A 23,241-nucleotide genomic window follows, 5' to 3' on the forward strand; every position below is an offset into this window, starting at 1 on the left:
GCAGTGAAAGTGCAGGTGCAATCAGAACACGAAAAACCGCACTGAGGGGGACAAAAGGTCCACGTGAACAACCCCCCATCTTAAGAGGCCAGTAGCAGATGTTTAAACAAGACCATGGAGCACAGGAAATACATAGTGTGGGAGTCAGGGGGACACACGCTGTAATGACCCAAAGTGGTATCATTATACGCAAAAAACTTGCACTGATTTTTTTCTCCCCCGCTTCTATGAACTTGTCCCATTTCTTTCCAAATTTATGTAAACTTTTGGTATCCACAGCTTGCAGAACAATACTCGGCCTGCGTCAAGTGAGATAGCTCCTCTTCATCTTGAGCCTGTCGCCTCCAGGGCTAGTGTGAGGCAAATCAGGGTTCTTGCTCAAAGGACTAGCGCTACGTCCCCAAAGACAGCATCCCAGAAAGCGAGACATGATGCAGCTTTCAAAGCGGCCAACTTGGACACTGACATCAGACAAAGTCTTTTCTTTTTCTCTGTTCATAGATGAGAACAAAAAGTGATGAAAGAATATTGTTTTGTCACAGGAACCATATAGATTTGATTCTAACTCAACTGAAGAAGCTTAGGACAAAAGGACACTGAGGACAATCTGACATCTGCTGCCTTTTAGAGGAAACGCTAGAAGTCGTACTTTCCAGCACATAAACCCTCAACCTTAACACGGAAACTAAATTCTCTTGGTCTGACAACCATCCCTCTGCACAAACTGTCTCAGGACAAGCAGATGAAACTGCACATGGAGGTAAGATAACTCAATTAAATGGAGAGAAGGGGGAAACCTATTTAAATATGTTCTATTCAGACACCTTTGTGTGGGATTGATCATTGCCTGGCCGTGTCTACAAAGTACTAGTCAGATGTCAAACAGCTGGTATAACCACCCACAAAACCCAGCTTCATTAGCTGAACTCTTTATCAAAGGACTTATCACAACATTGCAAATCCCCGCTGCTGCTTGAGGCAGAGAAGAAGGGACAGTGACTATGTATTTACCAGTAGAAACCGCTTTACCGTTACCTGTCAGCTGGCTAGGAAGTAAGCAGAACAGTGCCTATCTGAAGCTTATCTGTTTTTTTCCCCATGGGTCACATGCAAACGCGGCAGAGCACAACTCGGGACCTCTCACACCAAAGGATTCCCGAAAGGAAATAAAAGATGCCAGATGCCCAGGAACCATTCTTCTGAACAGAGTGCTCTGCTACAAACACACAACCAACTAGACAAGTGACAGCACCTAGCAAATCGGTGCTTGTTAGCGTGGCTGTCCATCACTGGTTCAGCTGCACAGGAGTGGGTTTGGTTACTGCTAGGACTCTTTTGGTCTCCCTTGAAATGGCATTGCATACAGGCAAACAGCGCCTGCATCTCCTCCAGCCTTCCTTGCACACCTGCATGTTGAGAAAATAAAAGGATTAAGGCAGCACAAGCAGTGAAAGGAAACATTCCTTGGACTACTGTGGAAGGTACAACTTAGCGGCTTTTATTTTAAGAGGTTAGTTGTTCTGTAAAACAATATTCCCAACTCACACGCTAGTACAGGAAAGCAGCTTACGTCTGATCCATGTGGTGACCAGGTACAGGCCAGGTCAATTAACATACTTCAGCTTTTCTGGTTTTTCACAGAAAAGCAACCAGTAAGACAAGGCATCCATGCACCACTGCAGAAAAGCTTTCACAGATCTATTTATGACACCTAACTACACACAAAGCTTGGGTGCGAGTCAAAGCTCCACATGTACTCTGCTTCTAGTTTTGATCTTGTAGTAGTTCAGATACGTGATGACATGTTTAATATTCAATAAACTGCAAGTGCTGAAGCACTGCAAGAAGGTGCAAGACAAAGACATCCAAAAACTGAGAAGTGAAGCAATTAAGCATTTACTTCCAGGCTTCTCATGACCCAAGGTAAATAAACAGTGAGAAAATCTTTCTCAGACAGCCATCAGTTTATCCCAGTAACATTTTCTATCCACTTTTCATGTTGGCCCTACCAGCTAACTTCAGGTGAATCTCCAAGTGGCTCCACAAATCCTCTAAAGCACCCTAGGAGTCTGAAAAGCTGCTTCCACATCACAGAACGGTTCAGACTCCTCCACCCCATCCCCAGGGAGGTAACAGGCCATCATTAGCCTAGACTACAGCAGCCTTAGTAGTTTAGCTGACAGACTGAGACAGGCTAAAAACTGAAATTAAGCAAAGACAGGGCAACTCCAATCCAAAGTTACCTCCCCAGAGCCAGCAGCCATAGGTCAAGGTCATGGCTCTTCAACTAGCAGCTCACGGACAACACCCTGCCCAGGAGGTAACAGCTTCAAACACAGCACTAGCAGTCTCCCCACCAGCATGCTACACCCTCAGCAGTGCAAGACAGACCTATTATTTCTTAAGCACTGGAGAGCAGTGAGTCCCAGCACTCCTGAGCCTGTTGCCAGGGTTAGAGGGAGAGCTTCAGTATCCAGTACCCCAAAAATGGGCCGGGCAAACCAGAGCAGAGCCTGGCTGTACCGCTCCCATGCATCTCCTCCTGACCTTGCCTGGTCCTAGCCTTCTCCTCTGCCAGTGTCCTGGGTACAAGGGAAGCCACAGTAGAGGTTTAAGGCAGGCTTTGGCTGTCTCCTGCTGGCTGAGCACAACAGAGAGGAGTTTGTTACAAAAGCTGAGTAGCCCTTAGGTTACCAGAAAAAAGTCACATCCATGCCTAGTACACATCAGAGAAGTTTTAAAGATGGCTTAACCAATTTAACATTTAAATACCGTAAAAGGCATGTTCCTGCTCCTCCATCCATCCATCAAATGCTCCCAGACTCTCCATTTCACTGGCTCTGGCACCCACCTGACCTGCTGGTGAGCCAACTCATCTCACTCACCTAGCAGTAACTGAAGAGCTTTCTGTCAGGTTCCTGAGCTGAATCCTTACTGAGAGGTTAGAAAAGTCTCCAAGCCAGTAGAAGGAGAGTTACAGGTAGATGGTATCACCCTTAGCAGCAGCAGCAAGTTGTTTCATACTGCAGCTCCATGAGATTGACAGCTAAGAACATTGCAGACAATTGGACATTTATGATTCTTCTTAGAACTCAAGATAAATGCATGTTCTCAAAGAGTTTTGCTTCCTAAATATCAGCCTGTTGTCTGGTAGTTTCCAGTAGCTCTTTTTGTATCCTGTCTAATAGCAGAGTGCCAAGAACATAAAGGCTTTCATTTGTGTTAACTGCAGTAGCAAAAGCTTTAACTAAAACTGCAGCCACATCTTCCACCCTCACATGTTTTTCGAGCACTAGAACACAGCACAACCTCCCTCCCCCATCCCATTAGGAGAAAACAGGATAGGAAACACTAGATTTCAGAACTGGCAGATATTTAGTAAGCTAAAACCTGACACGAGCAACACGAGGGAGAGGAGCTGGAGGTACTTCTTCAAATACCAGTCTCACATCTTACTGGGAAAACAGGACACTGAAGTTACCTCCCTCCTGAGCTATGGCAGGATTTTGTGGGAGGTATTAAGAACTTCCAGAAAGGCACCAAGAAAAAAGGCTAGCGTGCATTGAGATACGTAATCGAGACAACTGGAACATCTGTACTGAGACCCGAAGTGCTTCCAGTACTAGGTAAGTAGTATCTCCAGAAGCACCTCTCACCTAAACAAGCAGATACTCTGAACTCTGACACCTTGCAGCCCTTTGCAGAGCTGTACTACTTCTCTTGATGTATACTTCTTCACTGTGGACCTGTCACCAGTGCCCCCAGTCAGAGGCCACTAAAATTTGTTCTTGAAGATCATCTGTGCCGCTTTTCATGCCTTTGGATTCCTGAAGGACAGCTGCACCTTACCTGTGCCGATCGTGCTGTTCACAGACGTGCTTTTGGAGACACCACATTAGCTACTGCTTGTTCTGTACTTTAAGCTTAAGGTCAGGCCATGCCTCAAGGCAAGAGGAGACTATTACAGCCGGCTTGGTCCTCCAGTACACACACCTTCATGTCTGAACTGCACAACAAGGGAAGTGTTACAGGATCTGGAGGAAAATATTCTTGGGGGAAGGGAAACAGTGCAGCTTTACTCTGATTTACCGGGACTCTGCATGTCCAGAGGAAGGCTACATACTATCCCAAGAGAGAGCAGAACAGATCCAAGAGTCTGTGTACCAGATCATTCACCCCCAGCACAGTGTCCCTGCGTAGTCTCCAGTGCCGAGCACAGCCTTGGAAAGACAGTGCTCCTCAAAGCTCTGCAACGGGCACATTTCAGAGACAGAGGCTGCTTGAACTTCTCAGCAGTCACTATCAGGACTCTATTCACCCCATGTCCCCCATAAAACATTAGGCCATCAGCTCTGCTCCCAGGAGGCACTGGCAGATTAGAGGATGCTGCAGAAATGGGGGATGGTCACCAACAAAACTGGTGGCTCACTCATGGCCCGCAAGCCATTAGCGGTGCTCAGAAGACCCCTGTTCTACAACACAGAGGCAGGACACACTTCCTCTTTTACCTACCTGCGAAACTGAGACAGCAATTGACTTCCCGTGGAGATGTTAAATAACCAGAAGGAGCCTGGCAAAGAACAAGACCACAGAAGACCTACGGCTACGTAAGAAGCCTAGATGACAACCAGAATTCACAGCAGGATCAGCATGGCAGCACATCCGCCAGACAGATTTGGCCCACACAGTGCTAATTGCCCAAATAATACCAATTCCCCTGAGACAGCTTGATTTTTCCCCAGAACAGTACGTTTATGGAAACGTTAAAAACTATAGAAAAGGCCTCATAGCATACAATAAAAAATAAGGATTCGTCGTTGTTCTAATGAAACTGCGAACGTGCACTGGGTTTTTAGCAAGTAAATGGAAATCATGCTGACATACAATTGTTCCACCCCCGGCTTCGCCTTCACACATTTCTTACAGGTCAATTTTAAAGAATTAAGTCTTGTTCAGCTAAACATCTGGTGGCTGTTGCTAGAGGAAACAGACTATCTGCAACATTTGAGCAAAAATAATGAGTTACATAAAAGCAGACTGCATAAGCAAGAACAAGTGTTTTGCCAGCATACATATCTCAAACATTACATGAAAAACTATGCTTAATTTTGGGGTTAGAATACAATGAAGTTAACCCATATGCATTAGAGAAGTAACGGAGATTCAAATTCTCTAAGTCCATGAAAATATAATCATGCTGTATTACAATCAATATTCTAGCTAGCAGCTGCCCTAGAGATTCTGCAGAAACAGTTCTGCTAGAGAAAGAGGAGTTACAGGTGAAAAGGGGACCAGTTCAGCTGTAGGCATTTTCAGACTTATATCAAGTCAGTATGAGTTGAGAAGCTATGCAAGATGGTTTTGGTCCTTAACAGTTTGACTTAGAGCCCCCATGCCTAACAAAGCAAGTACTTTTCCTTAACACTACAGAGCACCTTTTCAGTCCTTTTCCTTGGGATTTATCAGTGCTTTGAGTCCAATGCCCAAAAGATAAAGCTACACAGCACTACACTAGAGGCTTGATTTTGAGAGGAAAAGCTGACGGCTGACAAGAAGCTCTAATGACATCACCATTCAAAGCCCTAAGACCAAACCAGAAGCCTCGTAAGATTACAGATCTTTTATAGGGGCTTTATAGATCATGAAGTCCTGCATCAGGAGACACAGCATTCCTGAGAACATCTCAAACAGCGTAACACTAATATACTGGAATTGCGCTTCACATTATGTACTTTTCTACAAATAGATAGCACTGTTCTTTGAGGAGAGCTTCAGCACTTAAATAATCCAGAAGCCTGATGGATGACTAATACAACGAGAAAGCTTCGAGCACAGAAGGATATTTTCAGTACCACTCACTCATCAGGACCACTGACAATACACAGCCGCTGAACAGCGGAGGCACCTAAGGCTTTCACTGCTGTCTCCTTTTTTTTCAAAATACACACAAAGACTTTGGTGGCAATGAGCTTCCTCCAGCACTGCCTGAAGTCCACTCTGCAATCAGCTCCAACTGCTTAGATGGTATAGTGTTATCTTGTACGTGTCACCACTGGCCCAGGACTATCTCATATTAGCATGCAGTGAATCTATCGCTATTTTGTAGAAAGCCACTCCAAGACACCGCTTACTGAGCACACTGGAGATGTGCCCCATGAGCAACTGTTTAAGCCAGGAGTTCCACTGCTGTTCTCATTTGTTTACACCAGCCAAGAAGAACTTGCTCCTAAAGCCAGATTCCTCCAGTTGCTGTGGACATGGCACTGCAGGTTCACCAAGCATATCAAAGCAGAACATAGAGTCAAGAGCCGACTCCTCAACTCCTATGGGCAAAGTGTCTTCCTCTCACAAGGGCAGGAGCTGAGGCTGCGTTGATGTTGAGAAGCCACCAGGCCAGCACACCTCCGCTGGAGGGTCCTGAGGCAGGATACAAACGCTCCTTGAACGAGTGATGACACGAGCCGGGGTGCTAGCTTACGGAGAAGTGTGGGCTGATGAAAGCATGACACGGGGCAAACCAGAGCTTGTTGAAATATGAAGTTTAAAATTCACAGGAAAAATAAAAGAGACACAGGAGGCAGGAATGGGATACAGGTGTAGACAGGTCAGGAACAAGATCTGTGGCTGAGACAGTGCCACTTTTTCAGTGTTGGAATTAGTAAAGAATTTCAGTAATATATTATCAACTTCTACTATATATTAAAGGGAAAAAATGTACACTTGGGTTTACTCATCATCTGATTTAGTGTTCATACTGCCCAACAGTCTCTGCTTAAAATCCACATCTGTGTGCAAACGGTTGAATAGAAAGCAAGTGGTGAGGGGGAAAATTAGACATCTTGAGCTGGGCAGAAGCTTCTCTCAAGTGAAAAAGCATGCCGATTCCAAACCCCACAGAAACTGCTTCATCTGATAAAAAGGTTCCCAAGATCCCAAACATCCTCCAGGCAGGGATGAGGAAAAACAAACCAATGTCTTCAAGTCACACAAGAAACCCTCCGCAACATCATGTCAACAAAGCATGCTTCTTTAGACTTCAGGGGCTTATCTTTAAGACAAAACAATGTAAAATAAAGCACAGTCGGATAACTACAGTCCCTCTTGGATTCACAGAAAGATATTGAAAGCACTATACTGCACCAGTCTGAAGAAGTTTCAAGCAATTAATGACACTTGTACTACTAGCACCAAGAAGAGAGGGAAATCATTTTTAAGGGACAAAACGGCAAAATAATTTGACATACCGTATCAAGCAAAATTGACAACACATTTCTCCTTCAGGCTGGAAGCGTGAAACAGTTCCTGGCCCTTCCCCCCATCTCTTTCTCCCCAGTTAGTCGAGACTACCAAAACTCAAAAGCTCATTAGGCTTTCTATATGAGAAATTTAAACCAGAAATTACGATTTAGAAAGAATTTGTTTTGTGAAGTTATTTTGTCCAAAAGCAGAAACAGCATCTCCAAAAGTTTTTATTATTATTTTTTCCCCATCACCGATTTCCTGAAACAGGCAGTAGTGTCCTACGTATACTGAAGTCAGACATACTCACCTAGGAGCGTTACTGATTTTGCTCTCAGTTCTGGAAAGAAAGTTCTCTCAACATCTTTGATTTTTAGTTTTCTGCTTATTTCATAACAAAGTTAAAGCGCTTTTAGAGAAGCTTCAGTTCCTCATGAAAGACTTCGGACTCTCCCCTACTTTATATCCTACCCAACTTGAACAATTTCCCTATTCAAGGTATTCACCACTGACAGGCATCCTTGCAGTTACCTGGTTTCCAGCTCTCAACACATACATTTCTAGAACTAAAGGTAGGGAAGTTCAATCAGGGATGCAATTTGCGTTAAGCTTCCAGGCAAATTATTTCTGGTGAAAACAAAACCAAACCCCAAAACACAGCACTGACAAAACGAAAATATTGAAATGGAAACATGCAATAAGAATTGAGCAGCTTTCATTCAGATCTCTAAGCATCCTCCCGCAGGCCTGAGGGCCACTTCACATATTCTGGCTAGACGTTACTGCATTTTAAAGCACCTCCCCTTATACATCTTTTTTTGAGGAATGAAGATGGGATTTGCATGCTAAGATCTTCCACAATATCAACTCAAACTATACTCACCATATGTTTCGTAATTCACTTGTCTTTGTTATCCGAAATCACAGCGTAAGCAAGTACTGGGGCATCAGAGCAGCACAGCAGCTAGCCAGTCATACCTGTAGTGATTTTAAGAATAAATAAATAAATAAATAAAAGCAGACATTTTAGAAAGTCTAAATGCAACAGCTTCCAGTCTTGCTTTACACTTTACAGAGAGCCAAAAACCTCTTCCTATAGAAAAATCTAATATTTCCCCTTACTCCAAATCAGGACGTGAATTTTCGTTCAAAAGAGGACAGTGTTTTCTTAAAATACAGATGTTTCCGACTGCTCAGTGATTTTGGTTTGTGTTTTCAGTAAGCTGCTTCCCCACCTTGGCAAACAGGTTCCCAAACCTGAACTCCCATGAGGCAGCATCCACGGGCTGACTACAGCTCCTGCGATGCTCCGGGCCCTTTGGCCAGAAGGAAGCACAAGGGGGGTTTGTGCTCGTTTCTTTTTTTCTTCCCCTCCCGCCCCCCAAATAACATCCTCCCGAGTGCATAGCCCATAGGGCAGAACAGGGCTCAAACACCAGTTCCTAAGGGGGAGTGCTCCATAACCGGGACACCAAGGCTGAACCAAAATGAAACTGGATGATGGAACTGCCCTGGATGACCAGATACAGGCCGCTTCCTTTTTTGTTCAAAATTTAGACATTTAACTTCCTTTTGAGAAATGTGGACTGTTAAAACAAAAATAAAAGTAAGTTTTAAACAGCAAGTTCAAGATCTGAAAAGCCTTAACAGCCACCTAGAAGACAGGCTTATCTGACACTGAAGTACCAAGTCAGACTCCCTTACACACAACGCTCTGCAATGTGCTAACCCCTGCTCCCAAATGCCTAAGGGCATTCAAAGCCCATCCCTAAGCTAGGGCTTTTCTTCTTAATTTCCTAATTATTACAGCAGAGGTAGAAGTTTAAGGGTCCGTACTGCCCTTTGATATCACTGGTTCCACAAGCACATGGCAGGGAAAAGAAACACAGTCTACTCTCTACCCTGACCCCAGCAGAAGTAAACTTTTCTCACTTTAGAAAGCCCTGTGCTCTATATTAGCAAGAAGAGTTGTGGGGTTTTTGTGTTATTGTTGTTTTTGTTTTTTGTTTTTGTTTTTTTTGCTTTCTCCAACAGCAAGTACAAGATGCGTCAAAGTCATGGTTACCAAGAGTCACCACTTTGACTGAAGCATGCAGGAATTTGGGTCTACTTCTGCCCTGTACTTTTATAAGCTTCTTGCCAGTCCAGTCCAAGTCACATACATTCTCTCCATATTGTTCATAATTTCTTCTCTCGAGAAACTATGAGGTTTGCTCAACTGCATTGTAAGAGACTTCAAAAGTCTTAAGCTCACAGCAGCTATCATTATTAATCCTTGACCTCAACTACCCAGCACCAATTTGTGAGTAAAACCAGCCGCTGGGATGAGGAAAACACACCACTTAAGGCTTCAGCTTACAAGGTCTAAGCAACACTCATCCTTTCAAAATGGCACGACATCAGGTAGCTGAATATATCCCCCTATATCACAGTTCTTCTAAAGCATTAAGGAAAACTTTAGAGTTTAGTACCAAGTAAAACTAGATTATTTGACCCAGTCAAAGGTCAAAGCAAGGAAGAACCAGCCAAACTTGTACCCAACTAAACCGCAGAGGACATGCAAGCACTTATACTCATAGTCAAAGTGGGATCGCAGTGCTTTTTATTGGCTTGACAAAGCAGACCAAACAGTGCTCTTGGGCAAAGAATGGAAGGACAATCCCATGAACCTGACACTCCACATACTTAAATGCTGAACACTTTTTAACCTAGGGAAGCTTGCTCTTTTTCCACCTTAAACACACCCCAACATTGCAGCTTGGGAGAGTGTGTGGGGGGGAAGTACTGCATAGAAATGCCATATTGGGATGTTTGGTCAAAAAATACCTCAGTTTGTTTATATAAACAACGACCTCCAAGAAGTACTGGCATCTGCAAACACAGCACCTAAGTGAAAGAATTTACTTATAACGTGCTCTAAATTACAATTATTTACTTACGGAACAAAAGCAAATAAATCATCTCAAGCTCCGCTAGGGTTAAGGCCTGAAGCCAGGAATTACATATTATTCATGTTCTGCTTGAAGACAAGAACACAAGCGCATTATGGAAGACTCGAAGTGTAACTTTGAATCCCCAGCGTTGGTCAGTCCCTGTGACTTCCTGCTACTAAGGCCAAGATACAAAACTCCGTCTGTGCTTCAGAAAACCAATTTACTAAGAGACCTTTCAACCCACAGCACGGCAAACAGGACTCCTCCCTGGCCCTCCCCTGTTCCCATAACAGCTCGTTCTCAGATGGGACTCCCAGTCTCATGAGAGCATTGGAGGTTAAAAAGCTGGGTTGAGCTCATTTTCTGTCCCAGAAGCCCTGTCCACTACCAAGATCTCTCAAGCAAAGCGTGAAGGACCCCAGAGTAACAAGAAGGACTTGGCTCATGATTGCAGCACACGTCAGAGGAACAACCTACATGAGAGGCTGGAAACCTCATTCAGTTGCAAGTATGGCATGAAACAGCCAACCCTCGTAGCAAAAAAAGCAGTGGTGAACAAGCTCGAATATGTAGAACAACCCAGTTGGTGCACAAGTTTATCATGGTAATGAACTCCATTTTGGATTAACATTTTCAGCAAACTGTACAGCTTATGCAGAATAAAAGGGGCTTGTGCCTCTTCTTGAAGAGAAGATGAAGGTGGAGGGAGCCACTACAGCAAGAGGGAATGAGAATGAAGGAGGCAGTCTGAAACCAAGAACAGCGAGAAGGACCTTTTCCAGCTTTTGACAGATAATTCAACTTTTGCATGTTATTTAATACCTCCAGCCACTTTGCCCATTTCCTGTGACATCCCCTTGAGAGCAGTAGCTAGGCTTTAGGGTTATCGACACACATGCCAGGTTGAACTGCCTGGACCTTGGCTTCGCACAATAATGCGGAAATAACACAATTTGGTTTCAATAAGGTTGCGTTGGTTCCCCCCAAAACACTCTCTTCAGGAAAAGCAGTGCTTATTTCACAGAACACCCAAAACGGAGGGATACGAAGCATTTGGGGAGCTGGAGCTGGGCACGAGTCCCAAGCACTTGTACTCCGGACATGCTCCTCTGCATCACTTGACGTAGGCAAGGCGAAGGCACCTGCCTGTTCTCAGCACACTGCCAACAAGCAGCATCTCTGCTCCGACCTCGAAGGCCGCAGCAGTCAGATAAACACTATCAAATCGACAGGGGAAGCTTCGCAGACACCAAATCCTTTTCCAGCTGTCAGCGAGAGAGAAAAAGGCCACACCAGAAGCTTTAAGCTTTGCTAGATGTTTTTTCCCATTATTTTTCAAAGCGAGGACGAGAAGAGAAGCCAGCTTTTGAGCTTGCTTTAGCTGCAACAGAGTAAAAACTAATGTCCCTGAAGGCAGCTCATGAATAGATAATATTTGCTCCCTTTGAGTACACAACCAGATCTTTCATCTCCTCCAGGGGCCAGGGGGATCTGTGCCAGTCAGAACAGAGAAGTGATTTCCAGAGACAGAGTGCTTTCTAGTTTGGGCTATACTGCAGACACTTCTTGGCTCCCAGAGGAAGATGTAGCTTCTGTCATAGCAGGGAAGACGACTCTACTAAACCATGCCTTATTAGTTCTCTCAGGAAGCTGCTCCACAGACAGCTTTAGGTCTTTTGTACTTTGTCTTATTATTGTATTACCAGTTAGCAGCGCAAAACTCTGGGTAATACTTAAAAAATGCCCCGTCTTTAGGCTTGAGGCTCCTACTGTCTTATCAAACGAAAGCACGGCAGCATGATTAAAAAAATCTAACCTAACCCACTTCCCCACTGCAAAGCCTTCACACAAAAGAGAGAAGTCTCCCAACAGTATTATATGCTGGAACAAAACTTGAGTAGCCAACGCGACGCTCCAGCGCTCATCTCGAGTTTGAACAATGAGAAGTTTGTGCAGCCGCGTACAGAATTTGGATCAGCTCTCCAGAAACCAACGCAGTCATTCTTCAAACGAGCCACAGCCAGACTTGGCTCAAGATATGTGCAAGTCAGCATATTTTAAACCAAGGAGTTCTATATCCATATGGAGAAATAAGGTCTTTGTAGACTATTTCTGGTGCACAAGAAAGTCTTTTCAGGAGAACTCAGCACTGTCAAACAGTTTTGGCATAATACCTGGAACATATTACTACTCCAAGTCAAATATATAGTCATTTAAAAGCTCTGTCTAGATAAAGGCTTGTCTTCCCTACATGAAGTCATCCTTTTTGCTGAAAAACAGAAGCACACGAACAATCTCAAGGAAAACACCATGTTCTTCAGTTTCATCCCACCACCCAGTGTTTCAGTCTCCCCTCATACAGACATTTAGCCAGAACTGTTACCAAAAAAAAGTCCAAAACACTTAAAATAGCAAAGACAACCCCCCAAAATATTAATACAATTTCAAAACTTTAAAAGGTACTAACATTTTTAAAGACTCCAGAGATCTAAAGCACCTTCAGTGGCAGTGAGGAAACTAGTAAAAGCATCTATACATACTAAAGCCTTCCCCCAAAAGGCAACTTCAGGGAAAAGTCTGCCTAATGACTAAAAGCAATAAATAGATGAGTTTGTAAAAATCAAACATTCCTCTCCTATTGTGCCAACATACAAGAAATGTCTCTTTAGAGGGAATGTCAATTGGCATGACAATCCAGAGTTCAGCAAATTTAAGCTGCACGTTATGTGCAAGTGCAAAAGAGTGAGGAAGGAGCAAGGAAGGATCACTTAAGCTGTGTAGTTACACGTGCTTTCCTCTCAAAGCCATTGCCAGGTTAAGGCAGCTCCCAACCCATCTGCCTTGTTCCCCTCATGTTGGTAACCCGTTTGCTAACAGAGAGATCACACTGGAGACACGCTTTAAATATTCATTTTACCATCTTCTGAGATTGGTTCCCCGATCTGGTTCATCCTGTCACCTTACAAGAAGGAAGGATCAACACAGCCAAGGACTATGGAGGACTGAGAACCCATTTTTGCAAGGAAACTGCTAGGTATGTGACCATACCCTCACACTGTTCCTATTTCTTGCCTCATTTCCCTCCTTTACCCAACCTGAAGTCATTCTGAAGCCTACAGGTTTGCTTTAGTATCTCCAACCATGTGGCAAAGCTCCTTCAGTCTTACCCACATCAGAGCTCCACTACCAAGTGCAGCAGAGAGGTCTGTGCCTAGTCTTAGGCCACGTTTTTAACTTCAATCAGACGAGTAGCTCAGACATGCCACCTGCACCTCCATCCACATACTGCTCCGGTTGCTAAATGGTTACAGAAATCATGAACAAATACAGCTCAGAGGATGGCACCAAAATAACTAAGGCCACGTCCTCTGCAAGTTAACAGAGCTGAACTTAATAAGACCCATCTAGCTTAGATTTGAGTCTGAAACAGCAGCCATAAGGAGATGCCTGAGAAAGAGAAAGAAGAGGGCAAGCATACATAGCTTTCCTGTGCAACTCTTCTAACCTCCAACTATTTTTCATTCTGGGCCCTCCCGAGTCAGTTATGTTTCTATGTATTCAGTAACACTCAACGGAGTCTCGTCATGAGCTTGTCCAGTCTCCCTCTGAACCTGCACCACCTTTTTGTAGCTCCAGCATCCTTTGGCTGGTTTTGAGAGTCCATTATTCACTGCCTGAAAAACAACCTCCTCCTGTTTGTTCTGAACCTGCCTCCATCTGATGCTCCCTAAATCTCGTAGTGGAGGAGAGTGGACCATCCTCCCACACAGGCCGCTCCTGATTGTATTGACTTGACCAAACCTAGCTAACGTTAAAGGATTAGCAATGGATGAAAACAACCACTTCTTGTCAGAAGGGACACAAAGTAGAAGACCAAATTTGACCGTATAGAATAAGCAAGCAGCATTATTTGCCAACTAGCAGTAGGTATTAAAGCCTATGCCTGGCGTACAGTAAAGCAGCAGTGGAGGAGAGAGGACCCAAACCATTACATTAAGGTTGTTTGCAAACCAGGTTCGCCCTCAAAAGATGGGAAGCAGCAATGAGAAAAGGGGAGAAGGTCATATCTTGTTGGGTAAATGTTACTGTCTTTTCACCAGAAACAGATACTCATATTCAAGACCTGAAGAAGAATTGAGCGCAAGGCTGATTGCCTTAACAACTACACTTAAAGTGAAACTCCTCTGCAGACTCAATTTACAAATTCCTCTCTGAATACACCCCAAAACTGATACCTACGTTTCTTCTGCTCAAATGAAAAAGAAAGGTCAAAGCCAGTATAAGTTATTCTGGCACCGTGCTTGGGCAGTACTCGGAACAATAGTTGTCTGACACTTAAATAAAAAACAAAAACACTGCTGCTTGCACAAGCCTTGCAAATACCACTCGAAGCATTGCTCCCAGCTCCCCTTACTCGTGAGTAGCCCACGCATTTCAAATGCGGCAACAGAGCACTGCAAGGTCTAGATCTTAATTTTGCCCTTACAAAACTTTTCAGTTATATACTGGCGTGCCTAATTGAGTGCAATCTTTGTGCATGTAAAGGTTTGACATGCCTCATAAGCCACTGAAATGTGCACATATTTTTACAGCCTGCATAACAGGAAGCCTAATTTTTGTTAATAAAAGGATGCTGAAGACTTCAAAACTGATGCCAACAGTCTCTGTGATGAAAGGGTACAGAATGGTGCCTGGAATAAGACCAGGAGACTAAAAAATTTAAAGATAACAAGTGGACAAGTTCAGATAGAGCCTCATTTGTGATGCATAAATACCTTAAAATGAAATTCTTCAAATCTTTCGAATCATTCAGAACAGAGAGTCCTGCCTACTCCAAATTAAGTTTCATTACACAAAGTTTTCATTGCCTATACTTCCTTGAGGTATTCCAAGACTACCTGCTTCAAGTGGTAAGAAATCATTTGATATTACATGGCTCAGTGACATCTCAGTGAGGCCATTCCTCCTCTGTCCTCTTGGGCTGAGGATGCTCACAAAGACCACTATGTTTTACACTTCTGCTACTAGCTTCCACTCCTGAAACCTTGATCTGTTTGATTCAGTCTACAAAACTTGAAAAGAAATCAAGCTGGGATAGCCTACATAAAGAGTAGCTTACTTTTCACTTCCAGATGATCAAAACTTTTGCAGAACACATATGTGTGAAAAACTGTACCTTGAAAGATATTGTGGGACCCTGGGAAAAACAAGTCCACATCCTAAAGCTAAGCATCTGCTTTTTATTCCTGTGTAAGAGCTACTAAAGCAACACCTAGCTTTGCAGTCCTGCTCTGATGACCAAAGTCTCACTCAAACACTACAGCGACAGATCAACAGTTCTGTCCCAGTTACAATTGCTACACAAATAAGCGTTCATTCTCAAAGCTGAGCTCTCTTCCAATCATGAAAGGACAAAGAAGTTTCAAAGATAACCTGCAGGTAAGATTTTTTCCTCTTTGCTTACTTGTACATAGAAGTAATACGCAGTAACAGCTAAAGTGGAGTTCTCATGTTGTGCTCACGCTGCATCTGAAGCGGTTCTGTCCTTCTCTGCAGTCCTACGGTTTTCGGTTCAGCTGAACACAGCTCAGTGAGGATGGATCAAAAATGAGTAATTCCACACAAATGGTCAAGGTGTAGAAGATGTTCTATATGAATGAGCAATTAGAATAGGGCTACCCCACCTCACACATATGGGCCCATCGAACTACCAGCACAGCAAAGAAACAGCTTCTTACTTGACTTCTCCTGAAATTAGAGGGCTACCAAGTGAAACGGTGTTGATTAACGGTCTAGGTATGCTGCAAGTTCAGAGAGAAGGACTGAGAAGGAACATAGGTCTTTACTAAACATTAAGATACAGAAACATTTAAAATGGGATTTCGAACCTCCACTATCTTATCAAAACAGACGTTAAGGAACAGTCAGAACACACTCAGTCTTATGCAGGCTCGCTCGCCTTACATCCTCCTGTGAAACAGTTCCTAAATCACACATCGAGTATCACTATTAGCACCTTGCACTTTGTTCATATTTTGGATTTTTTTTTTTAAAAAAAGGAACCCTCTATGGGTTTAATGAGTCACACAGGTTATATTCTTCAGGAGCTGGTAGCATCTGTACAAGGAACATTTCTATTCCCCCATCCATTCTAGGAAGAGAAGTAAATCCCTCCTAATTCAAGTCTAAAAGAAGTCTTCCCAAATGGGATGTCTTATTAGACATGGTCAGGTATAGCTTCCCCAACTGCAGTCCCGGCTTGGATAGTGTAAGCATGTTCCAAAAATCTCATATAGGCAAAGGAGTTTTCTTGCAAGATTCCACTGATTCACATCCCAAGATTAATTTCTTCAGTTCTTTATATATTTTGAAGAAAAATTTAATCAATCATCGCTAGAACACACTGACCTCTCAGCCTTCAAAGCGAGGATCATTTGTTCAACATTCCCCCGCTTAATACATTGGCTTACTAGATCATTAGCAGACTCTTACTTCAATATCCCTTAGAAGAGTTGCTTGCTAAGCTGATACTCCTCCTCAGACCTAAGCACAAACCATTAGCCCAAATGCTGCTATTTGGGATCTATTTTCACCACCTGACAGATTTAGGCCTTGAGCACTGCAGAGTGGGAAGCTTGCCACATACTCAGATGACACAGCTGGCTCTTTAAAGGCAAGTGAGTCTTTCCAGGAGAAGTCCATTACACTGCTCATCAAGACCTCCGCTGTTCCTCAAGAGCTCTGCTCTGGTAGACTTTAGGTTCTTTGCAGCTTCTATTTATCCTGGTTCTCTTCCTCCATACATCATCCCCTTTTAAGAGAGGCCAACAATCCAGTGAACAATACTTAACTAGCTAGCGAGGCAGTTTTATTAAGTGACTACTGGGTGTTATTATATAGTTGTAGCTAGCGGTAGTCAAAAATTCAAGTAAGAGCACCAGGAGTCTAAGGAAATAAACCCACACGCTCCCCCAAAAGTTCTTAAGTCAAGATGCTTGCAGTTGGGAACTCGCACAAGGACCGAATGAGAGCTTTCATGGAAAAAAACAAAAACACCCAAACAAACAAAAAAAACAAAGTATATTCTCCATAAAATGGAGCAAGCCAAACAGCTGCAGCAACCAAGAGCAGGAATTCCTGCTGTCTTCTCCCCTGCCTGTGCTTATCAGACCTATTTGTGAAGAAGTCTAACTCATTGTAACAACAGGAAAAAACCAACCCAACAATAACTGGATAATTTTGTGCCAGGTTAGAGAGTTAAAGCAGCTCAGAAACAGGTTTGACAAGCACCAGAAGCAGTACATAGGAAAGGCATGATCAAAACCTCCCCTTTTGGACACAGCAGTTACAACCACAGACAAACTTTTCACGCTCCACAACAGGAGATTTCAATATCAAGGAAAGATTAAACCCACAGGTTCAGTATTTAACTACTAAACTACATGAAAAGTTCCCCGAATGTGTTAAAAAGACTAAGTTTATATTTCCCATGCTAAAAGTGGGGTTCAATAGTCCAATTTCTGACTACGTTTTTCTCAGGCATGGATCAGGAAGCTGGGAAACTCAATAAGCAAAGCACAGTTCATCAGCCACGACACGAACACAAGCAAAGCAGCCCCGGTGAAGCGTTGCGATCATCACAACAGACACTGCATAAAATCAGAATGACACAGAGCGAGGCATCAACATGTACATACTCTGCTACTTGCTGTCACTACCCCGTTCTGGGCTATTAGCTGATCGCGGTCTGGAAAGGAACGCTCGATCGTCCGCTGGCCCCAACCCCGCACTAGGAGAGCGGAACAGAAGCATTATGATCACCTCCTCCCACTTTCTGCATACAAAGGTGGAATTTCAAGAATTTCTTTCATTTTAAAGGGACTGAGAACTTCATGTTCAGCTTATTTGTCCCATCTTTCTAATTTTTATTTGCCTGGTTTCGGTTCCTAGCCATCCCATTTTGAAATGCCTTTACACGCAAGTCACGGTATCTCGTACGTCAAATCTCATTTGAGTATTTACAGCATGTAAGATCTGTAGGAGGGTACCGTATGCTGAGAATCACCTCAAGATTTCCCCTCCCTCTTATCTGAGACATCATTGCAAGCCATCCTTCATGGCCCTTCAGAAATATTGCTGCCTCCTCCAACCTTTCAAGTATTCCAGAAAGGAAGGGGGTCCACGAAGCTGGGATAACTGAACACTTGAAATAAGAAATGCCCTACTGGTGGTCTTCCTAGCCCAGTATTCTCTCTCCAACCATGACGATCACAGATCTATGGGGAGATGCTATAGGGAGCAGGAGCCTGGCCAGTTTTTGCAGTCTGCTGCCCGACCAGCATCCACAACTGTTGCATTAGAGATGTTAGTATGGGCACCCCCTGCCCAGTCCCACTAGCATCCATTTTACAGACCTGCTGTCCATGGATTTGTCTAATCCTTTTTTGAATGCATCTAAACTTGCAGCTTCCACAGATTCCTGGGACAGCAAGACCCAGAAGTTTGTTGCCTGCAATTTAAAGAAGTGCTTCCAAGCTAAACAGTCGTAGACTGTTTCTCCTGGATACGCCGCTGCTCCATTGCCTTCAATTTAACACCCCTTCTCTGTACGTTCTCCAGCTCCGCTAAAGATGCGTGACCAGAAACACAATGCAATAGATTTAGTCAGACATTCATGTATTGAAATTCACTCAACTTATTACCCAACAACCCTAGTCTTTAATCAGATTAATATTTCCCCTCCTAAAAAATAAAAGATAACATGTACTATCTGTAGCAAGGAGGAGAGACCAGTGTGCCAACAATAACTCACTCAATGGCAGGGAGACTAGATAAGTCCTGACAGTCCCAACTGGCAAGCAATGCCCATGCCAAATAATAAGGTTTTTGCCCACTCATCTGCAAAGAGTTTCTTTCACAAGCCAAAAAAAAAATCACACCACTCACTGCACTCCTAAACACAAGTAAGCACAGCAGACACTCGAAAATCCTGTTCTACTTCCCAGCAACAGCCATTCCCATGCAGCTGGCAGTCTACTACCAACCCCAGAAGAGTCTGGTGTTTGAGAGGATGGCAGCTCAGGAAGCCTGATTATACATGGAAGGGAACTTCTTCACTACTCTCGCATGATGAATTATGCATTTAATGAGAATCAGCCTTAAGGAGAAGCTGCTAAAGTTGAACATCGAGGGTAAGGCAAAGAGTCTTATTTCATACAAGGAGGCAAATTCAAACAACAAAGCAGATGCCAGAACTGTCCAGCTCTGTACACTGTCTCTCACACTTTAAAATCTTCTTGCAGAAGCTGGAATAAAGCACTATTTTGCACAGATAAATTTAACCTTACCTTGAAGGCAAATATTACTAGTCACAAAGTTCGGAAGTTGCATCTGTATGAAGCCACTTCGATTAGACTTCCGCTTTCAATCACTGATCTTCAGTGTAGTCGACAATTAGAAATGGTCATTACCAAGTAATCCCTACCATGTCAAGTCATATCTGTCTTCTTTGAAGCCTTAATACCCACTGGTAACGATCACTTTGTATGAGTAGATCACTCTTCTGAACTACATCCAGACACTGAGTTAATCACTGCCAACAGCAGCATCAGAAGTGTCAGCAATTATCCAACATGAAAAAGCTTTCCTAGTTATAGATCCCCAAAGTTCAGTTCCCCCCAGAAACGCAGCCTTTACATTTTGATACACATAGCTACAGATAAGTAGCAAAAGTCCTTGTAACACAAGGTCATACCTAGTTTCCTAGAAGACTAATTTTAGCCATCTGTGCCTCAGGCAATTCTATTAGTTACTTGAAGAAAGGCTGCTAGTGCTGAGCGCTGGTACAAGGGTAAGTCCCTTATAACCCTGTTTCATTGCAAACAATCTCAAAACTATCAGCAGAGAGCCCTGTCTTAATCCTAAAAGGAGACGGATTTAAATACTATACAAAACTAGTATTGGGACACCGCGATGCTGTCTGAAGATAGGTTTGTTCAAGTGGTGTAAACTATTACTACATTCAATTTTAGAGTTGGTAAGAGATCAGTTCAAGAAGATTTAACAGATGGGGTTTCAACACAAATGTATTTTAGAACACCTCCTTAGCAAGCATGTTTCCTACTCTAACATGCCTCGCGCTACAGTTACAGCACGCCGTGGAAGAGCCGGTCGACCAGAACACAGGGATTATCGCAAGCTTTTGTAAATGTTACTGGAGACTGATGGAACAGTTTGCGAAGACGAGCTCCAGTTTACCAAAAGGTGTCACAGTGAACAGCTTTGCGAAACATTTAATAGTTTTCAAAGCCAAAATGATGGTGATGACTCAGATTCCCTAGCAGTAGCGTTAACTGCAGTGGGTCTAGAGATCAGTATCAGCAGAAACCCACAGAAGTAGCGTAGCACTCAACTGAGTTTCAAAGTCCAGAATCACTGCAAGCTTTCTACAGGATCTACACACAAAAGAGTTATAGAACTTGATTCTAAGACATTATGGTGGAACATCTAGAAAGCCTCAGCCCTGCAGCCCTTCACAAACCCTGAGGAATCAATTCTGATAGAAGAAACCCAAATATGAGCGTCAACTTAATCTAATGGGGTGGGGGGGGGAAGTATTACTGAGATCACTGGGAAAAAAAAAAAAGAAAAAGAAAAGAAAAACCCACCAAAGTGAGCTCAAGGTTTCATGCAGTAGATGTTGAGTATTTGTTGGCCAACTAGATGCCCGAAAGTCACATTCCAGTCCTTAGTGTCTTTGAAAACGGCTGGTAGCAACGAGGGCTGCCTGACCGTCCAACCTTCATCCTGCATATAGCTGTTCTTGGATCTGAACCTCTTCTTGCCATATCCCCAGCCAAGGGCATGCAGAGACCCTCAAGACCCCCCAGCCCATATGCTGCATGCCAAAACCATCTACTAATACCAAAAAGTTGTCCCCCAAACCCTGCCTCAGAGCATGTTGTCTCCCTTAAGTTGAAGCACTTTGTTTTCTGCAGGGACGAGGAAGAACAGAACAAACGGTTCCAAAATACCACGCTCCGAATCGTAGATCTTGACAAGTGAAGCAACTCTGGCACATACAGTAACAACTAACATTTAGAAATGCTAAAAGACACTAAGTGCCAGTGCCGTATCCAGTAAATCTAGACAAAAACAAAGGACTGCATATCAGTTTGGAGCCTAATATCAGTCTTGGATCTTAACCACCGAGTATCGACTTCGGCACAGGTATTCTTTCCACAGCAGCAGAACGCAGACTAACTACTGGTTTACCATCACTGCTGTTGCATCTATCACCAATAAAACTGAAGCTTCAGTGCTGCCAGCACTGTGTAAACCTGCTTCAGAAGTACAAATGTGTCAAAACCTCTCCAAACACAGGACAGCTGAGAAACAATATCAGATGCTGTAAGTGGCTGCAGTCCTGATGTGAGTTGCAGGAGGATCATCCAGAGAACCTGAGGGCCTCCAAACCACCTAATCTGGCCCTGACGTTTTGGCACTAGCTAAGCCAGCTAAAATAGTCCACGGCTAGCTACAAACAAAGCATTTCTCTGGGGCAGGCAAAAACCATGCTGCCTGGTGGAAGCATGCAGAGCATATATTTTGGAAGTGTTTTATTTCCACCTAAAAAGTTACTTCAGGCACACGTTGCTACAACGCCTCCCTCCCGGAGGAAACCGGTAGGCTGTTGTCTGCTACTCCGGCCCGGCCAAGAGCCCGTTGCCACAAAACGACAGCAAGTGCCTGTCTTCAGGAGCCTCCTAAAGGTGAGACCTTTGAAGTCTAACTTGGACTTGGAAAAAAAAAAAAAAAGAGAGAACTACAAAGTATGTGGTCTCTGTCTCATTAAAATAAGGAGCTACAGGTTAATAAGTCTCGTTCATTCATCAAAGCTTGTTCTGTTAAGATCTAGGAAATAAAACAAAGCTATAGAAACTAGCCTGGCACATTACAAACACCTAAGACAGTTACAAGGTACCTAAGGACAGCCCAGCTAGCCCAAAGTAGCACTGCTGCAGGGTTAAAAAATATATATATAAATAAAAATAATCAAACAACTTATAACAGATTTCAGAAAAGTTGAACTGTTTCAGGCATTTGCCTGAGCTTTCCCCGTCAACAGAACAACTTTGTAAGCTGTATTTAGAGGACTTCCTCTCATTTGTTTAATAGACCTAAGTATGCAGAAGTCAAATCAACAAGGAATGCTGAGATTCCCAAGGGATGAAAGCTCAAAGACTAGTAAGTCTTCTGAGACACTGGGATCAGTACACTTCAGAAACTTACCCACAGAGTTTTGACAAGCAAGCAGTAATAATTCAATTTGCTATTTTTTTTTCCTGCAGAGTGCCCTCTGTTAACATGAGAGCTTAAAAAAAGGAAAGACTGCATCATTTAATTTGCTTTGCTGTTTCTGCAAGCTAGATGTTACCAGCGTAACAACGATGAATATTTGAGAAAGAACATGCAGCTTTAAACCCCATAAGCACAGAAGATCTTCTGCTACATAAAATAAGTTACGAATTTGCTAGCTTCATAGCAAATTGCTAAGATCAAAGTTTCCGTATTTTACAACGTAAAACAAATAACTAAGAAACAAGTACGTCGGACTGGCTATAACAGAGTTCAAGTATGCTTCTCCTACAACTTGATTAACCTAGTTTTGTCACTAGAGCACAGCAATTCCTTGTGGACTGGAGAAACTGAGTAGCTCTACAGAAAGCTGCTATTCCAGAGTTTCATTAGCATCATTACGAGCTGCACAACCTCATCATCAAGCTTTGTCAATAGAAACAATACATTAAAACGCATATATGGGACAGCGACTACTCAAGGTATTTAATAAATTATGTGGCCTCCTCTAATGTACCATGTGCAATTTGGCCAACTCAGAAGACTATGGACATATGACAGCTTCAGAACAGGCCAGCAGATTCAGGGCTGGAAAGAAAACTCCACTACTTTGTAAACGCCCGTAGTTTTCCCAGCCTAAAGGAATGTCATAACTTAATCGTTAAAAAATAATTTTAAAAAGTAGCATAGCAGAGGAAGACAGCAAAACAGC

The 23,241-nt window shown here is 43.3% G+C and overlaps 1 protein-coding gene across 2 annotated transcripts in view; it reads right to left on the reverse strand.

Moving 5' to 3' along the window:
• CSNK1G1 (casein kinase 1 gamma 1) overlaps positions 1 to 23,241 on the reverse strand; it is a 121,177-nt gene that overhangs the window by 90,193 nt on the left and 7,743 nt on the right. For both annotated transcript variants that reach the window (XM_064517674.1, XM_064517675.1), the window contains exon 2: positions 8,123 to 8,217. The gene's annotated coding sequence lies outside the window, so the exon portion shown is untranslated. The remainder of the gene's footprint in view (positions 1 to 8,122; positions 8,218 to 23,241) is intronic.

Source organism: Dromaius novaehollandiae, chromosome 10 (genome assembly GCF_036370855.1).
Source record: "Dromaius novaehollandiae isolate bDroNov1 chromosome 10, bDroNov1.hap1, whole genome shotgun sequence".
In the NCBI taxonomy this organism is placed as follows: Eukaryota; Metazoa; Chordata; class Aves; order Casuariiformes; family Dromaiidae; genus Dromaius; species Dromaius novaehollandiae.